At 43.3% G+C, this 9,842-nt stretch overlaps 2 long non-coding RNA genes across 2 annotated transcripts in view; one reads left to right on the top strand and one right to left on the bottom strand.

The window, feature by feature from the left end:
• The window catches only part of LOC115941399 (uncharacterized), a 10,804-nt gene extending 3,837 nt beyond the window's left edge, over window positions 1-6,967 (bottom strand). Inside the window, exons 1-2 of the long non-coding RNA XR_004076153.2 lie at window positions 6,774-6,967; window positions 5,368-5,482 (exon numbers count right to left, since the gene is read on the bottom strand). This is a non-coding gene — a long non-coding RNA (uncharacterized LOC115941399). The remainder of the gene's footprint in view (window positions 1-5,367; window positions 5,483-6,773) is intronic.
• On the top strand, window positions 6,102-9,617 carry LOC115941400 (uncharacterized). The gene is made up of 3 exons (XR_004076154.2): window positions 6,102-6,409; window positions 6,726-6,833; window positions 9,156-9,617. It is a non-coding gene; the product is annotated as an uncharacterized LOC115941400 (long non-coding RNA).
• The last annotated feature ends 225 nt before the right edge of the window (window positions 9,618-9,842 follow it).

Here is a 9,842-nt window from a genome sequence, read left to right as displayed (position 1 = left end):
AAGTCAATCAGAGAAAGACAATTATCATACGATCTCACTGATATGAGGAATTTGAGAAAAAAGACAGAGGATCATAGGGGAAGGAAGGGAAAAATGAAACAAGACGAAACCAGAGAGGGAGACAAACCGTAAGAGACTCTTAATCTCAGGAAACAAACTGAGGGTTGTTGAGGGGGAGGTGGGTGGGAGGGATGGGGTGCCTGAGTGATGGACATTGGGGAGAGTATGTGCTATGATGAGTGCTGTGAATTGTGTAAGACTGATGAATCACAGACCTGTACCCCTGAAACAAATAATACATTATATGTTAATACAAAAAAGAATTTTTAATATTATTCAGCTTTTGGAGAATTCAGTGCCCTTCTAATTTTACTTTAAAATGTGTTTTCAGAAATGCATAAAATGTGGAAGTGGCATCTTCCTGTAACCAAAATGAATGACCGACTGTGTAAGTGATTTTGGAGGTATACAAAAGAGGATAGTCCAGAGGAGGGAGATGGTCATTGGGATGTTGGGAATTAGGAAGAACATGTCTTCATGCTCCTTGATGCTCATGATGCTCCTTGGGAAATTGGTAATATGGGGTTTCTTTGGCAGAGATGGCCAGAAAGGGAAAGTGTGGGTCAAGTCATAGAGGCAAGAAAGGGTGGATGTTACCATTTCTTGCTGGTATGACTTGATGAAAGGGTGGATTGTGAATGGTCATGTTTGGGTAAGCATAAGGCACAGGAAAGGATGCACAGTAGTGAGAATAGAGTCTTGCAAGGTCAGCTGGAGTCTTCCTACGGAAGATGCCATTAATGATGCTCAGAGAGCTTCAGCACGATCAGAGCTAACTTGCAGCAGATTGCTGGGTAGGTAGATCCATTTGAATTATCCAAGAAGAATGACTTCTGGATCTTGGACAATTCAGGATCAGGTGAGAAGCCTGGGCTGGGAAAAGTAACAAGGTTTTAGAACAGCGTCAGCTGCACGTGGGAGCTTGCTAGAATGTGAATTCTTGGGCCCCACCTCACACCCCTATAGACTCTACATTTTGTGGGGTTGGGATCCAGGACTCTTTTCAAGCAAAATTTCCAGGTGTTTCTGATGCAGGGTAGAGTTTGAGAAGCTGGGGCCCATTGAGGGAATCAGAGAGGGTCCAGGGTCGGGGTAGAGTGGCCAGTCCAAGCTGGAAGCATACAGGCACATCTGTTGGGCCAACCCTTGAAAGAGAGTTCCCATGTCATCATCTTGGTGCATAATCTGGGGACAGATGAATGCAAATGCAGGGTTTGGGAACCCTACAGACTGGGGAGAAAACCAAGTCAAGAGGTCAACTGGTAAGGGGATAAAAGTAGGGCAGCAGAAATTCAGGAAAAGGGCAAGAAACATCATCTCTCAGTTCCAGGTGCTGGGACCATTGGTATTTTATATGTTATTCTCTGAAGTTCTATGTAATATTTAAATCAATGAAAAAAAGAAAAGAGGGACAAGCAATGTAATAATTTTTTTTTTCAGTCTTGCTGTCAGCCGTGAAAGTATGTCAGAACCTCTACAAAAAACCAAATCGTCTCGAACCAGGGTTTGTCCTCCCAACATTTTCCTGCACCTTTGCTAATTTAATCACCCTCCCTTGAGGTCTAGTACAGGGACGGCGGACTCCCCATGGCAATACTCAGGGGCTTGAAACAACAACAAGAAATGTCACAAGAAATGTATATTTCTTAGGAAGCTATCTCCTAGGCAGGGCTGGGGTGGGAGATAGCCTGTTTCTGCCTCCCCCCCACTTTAGGCTTCAGCCTTTTGAAGCTGGGGCAGGACTCCTCTGAAAGGCTCATTCTGGTGCCTGGCACCTGGGCTGGGAAGACCCAAGAAACTGGGGGTCACCCAGGCATAGCTGCGTCTAGGTGGTCTCTGCAGCCTGCTGCCTTCACGGTGGCCGATTTCTTATATGGTGGCCTAGGGGTCCCAGGATACATGTCCCAAGAGAGACAGCAGAAACCCAGCCACAGAAGTCACAGAGAATCACTTCTGTGCATTTTCTTTATCACGAGCAAGTCACTGAGGCTTGATCCATATTCACAGAGAAGGAAATTAAACTTTACTTCCAAGGGAAGAGTGTCAAAGGACATGCAGATAATTTTTAAACCATCCCTTTACTTTTGTATCTGCTAGCTTCTAATATCCTCCCACATTTTGGCATCAATGTCTTCACTGATATGGTCTTCCAGCTTCCAGCATACAGGCCAACCCTTGGTTTCTGGCTTTTCTTCCTGTCTGGTTTGATATTGTTCAGCATGCCTGTTTTATTGATTTGGCTTTACAACCTCCTTCTCCTATTATGAAGGGTGATTTCTGATGGAAATGTCTTTGAGCAGGTGCAGGGATACATCTGTGACATTTCCTCCCCTTGGAGCTCTCAACAGGTGAACAGTTGAGAAGTGGGGGGGAATGTTGGCAGCAATCCCACACAAGGTTCTGAAGTTATCCCAAAGCTTCTGGCGTCACAGATTTGGGCCCTGAGCCTGGAGCATCTGGTGGGAGAAACCCATAGGTGCAGATCTGCTAGCACCCTACCATCCCTCTGGTGTGTGTGGGCACTCCTTCCGCAGAGGCCAGTACCCACGCTTCCAGAAGGAGCCCATCTATCTCTAGAACTGGACTAATCAGTCTGCTTGAAGTGATTGAGATAGCCAGGGTCCAATTTATTTCACACCCACGCAAGCTCTTATTGCTCACACTGTTGCTGTAAGCGTATGGAGAACTATTCACATGAAACACATTTAGTGCAAAGAAAGGAACTCATTGAGTCCAGCTCTCCTGTGGTTAGTGGACATCATACCTAGGTGTGCCTCCTGTAAACAGAACATAAACAGCCCATTCAAATTAAGAGTTTGTTGAGAAGCCACATTACTGTAAATATTATTGCAGCCACCTCAGAAAGGAAGTGAAGATTCTATTATTTCGCCCCGATGTTCCTAAAAGGGCTACTTGACAACTGTGATCTCACCCTGTGGAGAGATTCTATTGTGTTTTAAATTTTAGAGCTGACTTCTACAAACAGACATTAGAACTAACATCTGTGTGCCTGGTGGTTTCAAAAGCAAAGGATGTATTCAGGCAGAATCGGTACAAGGCTACTGGGGAGTCAGGCCAGAGAGCGAAAATGGATATTTAAATGGGAAAACAAAAAAAAATGGATCCACGGGGAATATCCTTACAGATCAAGATGGAGAAGAGGAGCATTTAAAACAACCAGTTGTCTTTACTGGACGGCCCAAGATTGGAGCTGGTAAGGCAAGAGGCATTTTCAATGGCCCATTGTGGAGGACGGGGTGGGCGTGGAGATTGTGCAAATGTTGGGTTCTACCAGGCTGTCCTGGGCTCTGGGCGGCTTGGTTTCCTACGTGGACTGTAGGCTGAAAAGTGGCTCATTCATGGATAAACAAAGCCAAGTTTGTGAGCAGGAGATGATTCTGTTCAAAAATCTGGAGGTCAGAACCTACCAGAATTAAACTCACTAGAGACACATGCTGAGGGGCTATTCAGTTCTCCCCCAGCCCCTCCTCCAGAGGTTCACCTCATTCCCCCCAGATGTGTGACCACCCTCATAGCTTGGCCAAAGGCTGACTCTGTGGGCGTGGGGAAGAAAGACCCGAAGGTCCCAGGGAGCTGTGCTGTGAAAATCAGCCACACAAGCTCACGGTAGAGCAAAGGACATTGCATGCAATTGCATTCAATGTTTTTTTGTTTTTTGTTTTTTTTAATGTGAAAAATATTAGAGACCCCCTTCCCTCAAAAAGCTACTTAATTTCTCAATATTAGGGTCTTTCCTTCCTTCAGCTCTCTCATCTGAAATCTCAGAGGACCTTCAAGTGGAAGATTCAGTGAGATTGTTTCAACTTACTCTGTCCAAAGCAGGGCCAGGTTTTCCAGACTGGAACCTGAAATCTAGTGGGGTCCAGGGCGGAACGGGGTCGTGACACCGAAGGAAACAGCGATCTGCCTTGTATGCATCTTGCATGTCTCTTCGCACCATTTAGACGGCCAGGCTTCTGCCTTGTCCACGTCTTTCCCTACAGTCCTCCTGTTGGGACAGGTGTAGCTCAGTCCATTTGGAGGGAGCTCCGAAAACAGTCTGCGTCCTTGAAAGTGTGTTCCCAGGAGGAACAGCACCCTTTCTCCCTAGTGACTGAGGGCTGTTTCATGCCCCAAAACTTGCTCTCGGGGTGGGTTCACTTGCTGCTGAGCTTCCCACCATGGATTGGATCCCCTTAGAACATTGAACTGTGGACCCCTGGCCACCTTTGCCCTTTGGAGCCAGATCTAGTGTGGGATTCTTCTAGCACCAAACCCAGCCGACAGATGCTGGCTGTTTCCCTTCTCCAGTGAACAAACAAGAATAATAAAAGAAAATCAGGGGCGCCTGCGTGGCTCAGTGGGTTAAGCGTCTGCCTTCAGCTCATGTTATGATCCAGGGTCCTGGGATCGAGTCCGACATGGGGCTCCCTGCTCAGTGGGGAGTCTGCTTCTCCCTCTCCCTCTGCCACTCCCCCTGCTTGTGCTCTCTATCTCTCACTCTCTCAAATGAATAAATAAAAACTAAAAAAAAGAAAAAGAAAATCACACTTGGTTCTTCCTTTGCAGCTCTATCTATCAGAGAATGCCTCCTTTCCTGAGAGATGTAATTCAAAGAGAAAGTTCAGGCCCCACTGCCCCTGTCTGAAGGGGCACCCTCAGATATGGCTGGGTGGTTTGCGGGCTTGACCTTAAGGTTCTCATGCCACCCTATTATGTTAATAGAAATGACCACGAAGACCACGTGTTATTAGTGCTCTGTGGCGTGTGCAACAATGTTCTCATTTCCTTCCATACTTTCTGCTCAGTCCCCGGCGAGGTCTGAGTCAGGGGTCCTTGTAGAGGCGGGAGGGGGGGATGCTCACTCCCAGCCCTCCAGGGAATTTTAGGGAGGGCTTCTTTTGCTGTGAGTCTTATTCTTCCAGTTGGGGAGGAGTAAATCAGGCTAGAAATCGTATCTCTTGGATTTCTCAAATACCTTTTTTTCAAAATGCATCTACTCCAAATCATTAAAAGTGGCTTCCCAGTTATTCTTCATGAGTTGGATGTGGAGGCTTCCGCTGTTCCCTAGACACTCTCCTCATCATTTTATTTTTTTGTGACATTATTCATGACCCACTCCTGCTTACACCTATTTTGAAGCCTCTCTGTGGCTCTGCCAGAAATTGTGGCTTTTATAACAGGCTTCTCCTGAGGTGGAGGGCCAGAGCTCCCCCCACTGGGTTTAGCTTTCATTATGCTTCCATTCTGTCTCTAACTTTAAGCACTAGATTACCGCTCCAGCCCCTTTGCAATTTTTCTATTTACCTCGCTGTTATGGGTGATCCATCTTGGTCCTTTTTTACTGTAATTGCAACAGGGCTTGGGGAAGAAGAGAAGGAAGACAAAGGTTCGAGCTCAACCCGCCATCTTGAACTGAAACCTGGAAAGGATTTCAAAAAATAAAGATTTGGGGGCCCCCTTTCCACACCTAATGAATCTAAATCACCAAGTGTGTTGCCCGGAAAATATAACTTAAAAAAGAATTTCAAAGCCCTCCCTTGAACAGTGCCTGGATCCCAGACCCACTGGTTGAAGACCCAGCTCCCGAGTCTCCCCTTTCCCTGCTGTCCCAGGCCCCAAACAATTTAGATTTCCTTCTTGCCCACCATGATGTTTCATTCTTTTGCTCCTTTGAACGTGCTGATCAAATTGCCTGTATTTTGTAGCTCATCTTTTCCCCTTAATCAATTCTATTCATTCTTCACTCTGTCTTTGATGGAAAACCTGTTTAGGTGCTCTCTTGCCTCCAGAGCGGCCTGCCTACAGGACCTTGCATAGGATGGGCACTCAATAAAATGCCATTAAAATAGCATTGAATTATATTAGAATTCAGCCGGGTTACATCGATTAACATAGTGGAAGAAGGACAATTTTATCAAATAACTAAAAACTTATGCGAGACGAGAGAATCTACTTCTGTGTTAATTAAAGATAAGAAATTGAATATCTCTTAAAATGGGACTGTGAGAGTACCTTACATTTATTTTCTGTATTTTCCATTTTAACCTCAAAACCCCGTAGGCCATCTCTAATTGTCTCCTGTGCCTTTAAATCTAGCCCAGTCTGGTCCCATAGCTCAGCAAGGAGCCTCATTCCATGTCCTGGGATATCAGCCCAGCTGTGTCTTAGGAGACAATTAACCTAAGGAAAAGTTTATGCGTGGGGACAATGTACCACCGCCCACTGCATTAACCCTGCGGAGCTGAATGCAACAGGATGAGAAGCACAATCCTTTGGATTTCAAATGTGGTAACAAAGACAGAAATAAATTCACAGTCCAAGAAGACAAAGCCATGTTTGTACAGAGGTACGTTTCAATTGCCTCTCCTGGGAGAAGGTTACTTTCTGCAGCAAAACAGGAAAGGCCTTGCAAGGGGGCTCAGGTGAATGAGCCTATATGCTAATTTACTAATTAGCTTCAGGGACTTATATTTTAGTCACCCTGAAAGCAAAACTTGATGCTTCCCATTGTGCCAGATGCTTGCACAAATCAAACCCTGCAGACAGGAATAATTTTTCTCTTGGGGATGGGTTTTATAAGCTGTTAATATTACCTTCTACATTGCAACTAACGTCTTGGGGGTCCATAGATCATGTAACTCAGGACTTATTTTCCATGGTAGGACTCAGACAGCCCATCAAGGCAATTCAAACATTTAGCGAAGACTTACTCTGTGTCCAGCTGGAACCTGAAGTCCCGGAGGCTTGCAAGAACTGTTTTAACTGCTTTTGTAAGTACAGCACTAGCTAGCTGCCGTGCCAGGTAGATAGGAGGCGCATCAAGACGCATTTGTTAAATTATCGATGAACAAATGGGGCAAGCTGGCTGAGTAATATGCCACCAGAGTTTCTGTACGCGAGAAACTCACAGGCTGGTGCAGAGATTGTAGACTTGGGTGTCTGCAGGTCCTGGAAGGGAAAAATAAACCAGTGACACAGAGTGAGTATAATTAAAATCAACTGCCAGAAATAGAGTCAGTCTTTCTCTGTTTCCCCAGATGTGTTCTTGTAAGGTCATAATAGAAATATGTGTGATAGCAGAGATTATGTTCTCAATTTGAAATTGAAAAATCAAAATACACATTTTAATAAGTCATTTATTACACTTTAAAGTTCATATTTTATCCTGTGTTTTTATTTAGTAAGTCATTATGCTTTGGAGTAGAACACAGAAACCTGACAGGTTTTTTTTTGTTGTTGTTTTTGGTACAAAGATGACAACGTCAAGTCTTGTGTTCTGTGCTCAACCTTAAGCCCTTTTACAGGCGTTGACATTGAGTTTTATTCAGTTTCATAGTGAAAAACAGCTGTTCACAAATGTAGGGGTTCTGAATATGGATAGATTCATGCACAGTGATTTTTTTTTTTTTTTGGTTAAAGTAGTTACTCTTGAGATGTTCGTGACATTCTTTTTTTTTAAGGTTTTATTTAGTTATTTGAGAGAGAGAGAGCAAAGGGGCGGGGAGGGCAGAGGGAGAAGCAGACTCCCTGCTGAGCAAGGAGCCCAGTCTCAGGACCCTGGGATCCTGACCTGAGCCGAAGGCAGACGCTTAACCCACTGAGCCACCCAAGCGCCCTCGTTTGTGACATTCTGCTCTTCTCACATCACTGTGTTTGCTTCCACTCTAGTGTGGTGCCACAGTGTCCATTTGTAGCTCTTATCCATACGATGAGTCGTAAACCAGAGCGTGAATCGCTCAGTCATCTCATAAACTTTAAACCCGAGAATTTCTTTGCCGTTCAGTCTTCAAATCTATAATGTTGGAAATGTTTCGCTTTCATTGCCGTAGCTGGATTTGAGGGAAGGAAACCGAGATCTGTCACTCCTTACGAAGTTACACGTGAACACCTTTGTAGAGTCCAAAGTTTGGGGGATGGGTCAATGTCAACCTAAAAGGTTAAATCTGTCTTTGCCCTTTGCTGGTGAAATGTGGTGGTATTTTCCTTTGGATTGCATTAGCATGTCTATTTTTCCCCCAAAATTAATAAAAATCTCTTTGTCACCAGGACAAAAACCAATTCCTCTGAGCTCCCCGTTTTGGCACTCTGCCACACGTCGTCCGGCAACCATGAAGTGTCTATGGCTTTAGGCCACTGGGCAAACAGTGTTCACATTGTTACATTTTAGAAGTTTTAGTTCTCCCTCCTGAATGAGTTAAAAAATGTCTAAATGCAGTGCCCTTGCAAACTGTTACCATCTTGGACTGAAGTACTGCAGGCAAGTCCAATGTTGAATATGACCATTCCAGAAGCCATGTCTGTAGTCCAGCTTACTAATTTGGACCAGGGCATATTAATATTTTCAAAACTTGTCTCAACACACTAAATATGTCATGTCCTGATATGTTTAGCTATCATAGGCATGATAGACTATGTCTAAAAGTTTTTTTGTTTTAGTAAAGATTTTTATTTATTTGTCAGAGAGAGAGCACAAGTAGGGGGAGTGGCAGGTAGAGGGAGAGGGAGAAGTAGGCTCCCCGCTGAGCAGGGAGCCCAATGTGGGACTCGATCCTGGGACCCTGAGATCATGACCTGAGCCACCCAGGTGTCCCTATGTCCAAAAGTTTTTATCAGACTTTGGTCATATTGAAATTTTAACTGAAAGCATGAAGAAAAACAGTTAACTGGGAGATATTATCTGTGTTCTCATCAGTTAGAAGAGGAAACAACATAAACAATCTATTTTCTAGCAACTTTTCCTACAGTGCACAGCCTTATTGTCAGCATTCTGGGCAAAATGTTTCTGGTCAGACTTACATTTGAAAATGCTTGTTTCTGTCTTATACACTGTTGTCTGTAGATGCTCTTATAAACCCACCATCTGAAAAGGTTTTGATGCCTGGACAGATTTTTTTTTTCACTTAATTATATAATTGTGTCTCATAGCAGCATTATATATTTTACTCAAGTTATAAAAAAACAAGTTGGACTTTTAATTTTTTAAATTTCATTTGGCTTCTTGTTGTTGTTAAATCATATTTATTCTGGTAAAACTTACCCTGCCTCCTGGAAACCAAAATAAAGGTTGCTCACATTTTCCCCTCCTCCCTCAGGATCCTGACCGACCTGGTGTTTCCCCGCATGGCCCCGCGTGGCATGGGGTGCCCCTTCTCTTGGAATCTGGGAGTATAACAAGTCATCTCTCAATGGCTATTGTCTGCTGATCTGATGGCCTCACCATACATGAATAATGATATAATAGTAAACCTTACACATTTAGAGCAACGTGGGTCTAGACTTCACATGTAAAGGGACACAAAATCATATCTTAGCAACTAGATGTACATCCAAGTCTTGAACTGCCAAGAGTTTTATTTTTGTAAAAATGTTTGGTAAGATTTATTTACATTTCCTGAAGTTGAAATTTTAAAATTTCATCATAACAAATTGAATAAATATTTTGATACTGATTAATTTATAACGTGTACTTTAGAAGGAAAACAACCTTTGGAAAATGTATAAAACAAAGGTTAATTTGTAAAATTTTTTACATTTTACTCTATGTTTTTAATGAAAATGCATTTAAATTGTATATATCTTAAGTAAAAGTGTATTTTATTTTTAATCCTTTAGATCGTTGCTGTCAGTAAAACAAATTCTGTAAATACTGATTTTAACAATTCATAAACGATTTCATTGAAATAAAGTCAACCCAACAAGTTTGATGGAATGAATGTGAAGACATTTATAAATTATTTATGTCTCTATTTTATCACAGTTCCGAGCGTTGTCAGTCGGTG

Source organism: Leptonychotes weddellii, chromosome 5 (genome assembly GCF_054177405.1).
Source record: "Leptonychotes weddellii isolate Sample4059 chromosome 5, ASM5417740v2, whole genome shotgun sequence".
Classification (NCBI taxonomy): domain Eukaryota; kingdom Metazoa; phylum Chordata; class Mammalia; order Carnivora; family Phocidae; genus Leptonychotes; species Leptonychotes weddellii.
This window is presented reverse-complemented; position numbering and strand designations above follow the sequence as displayed.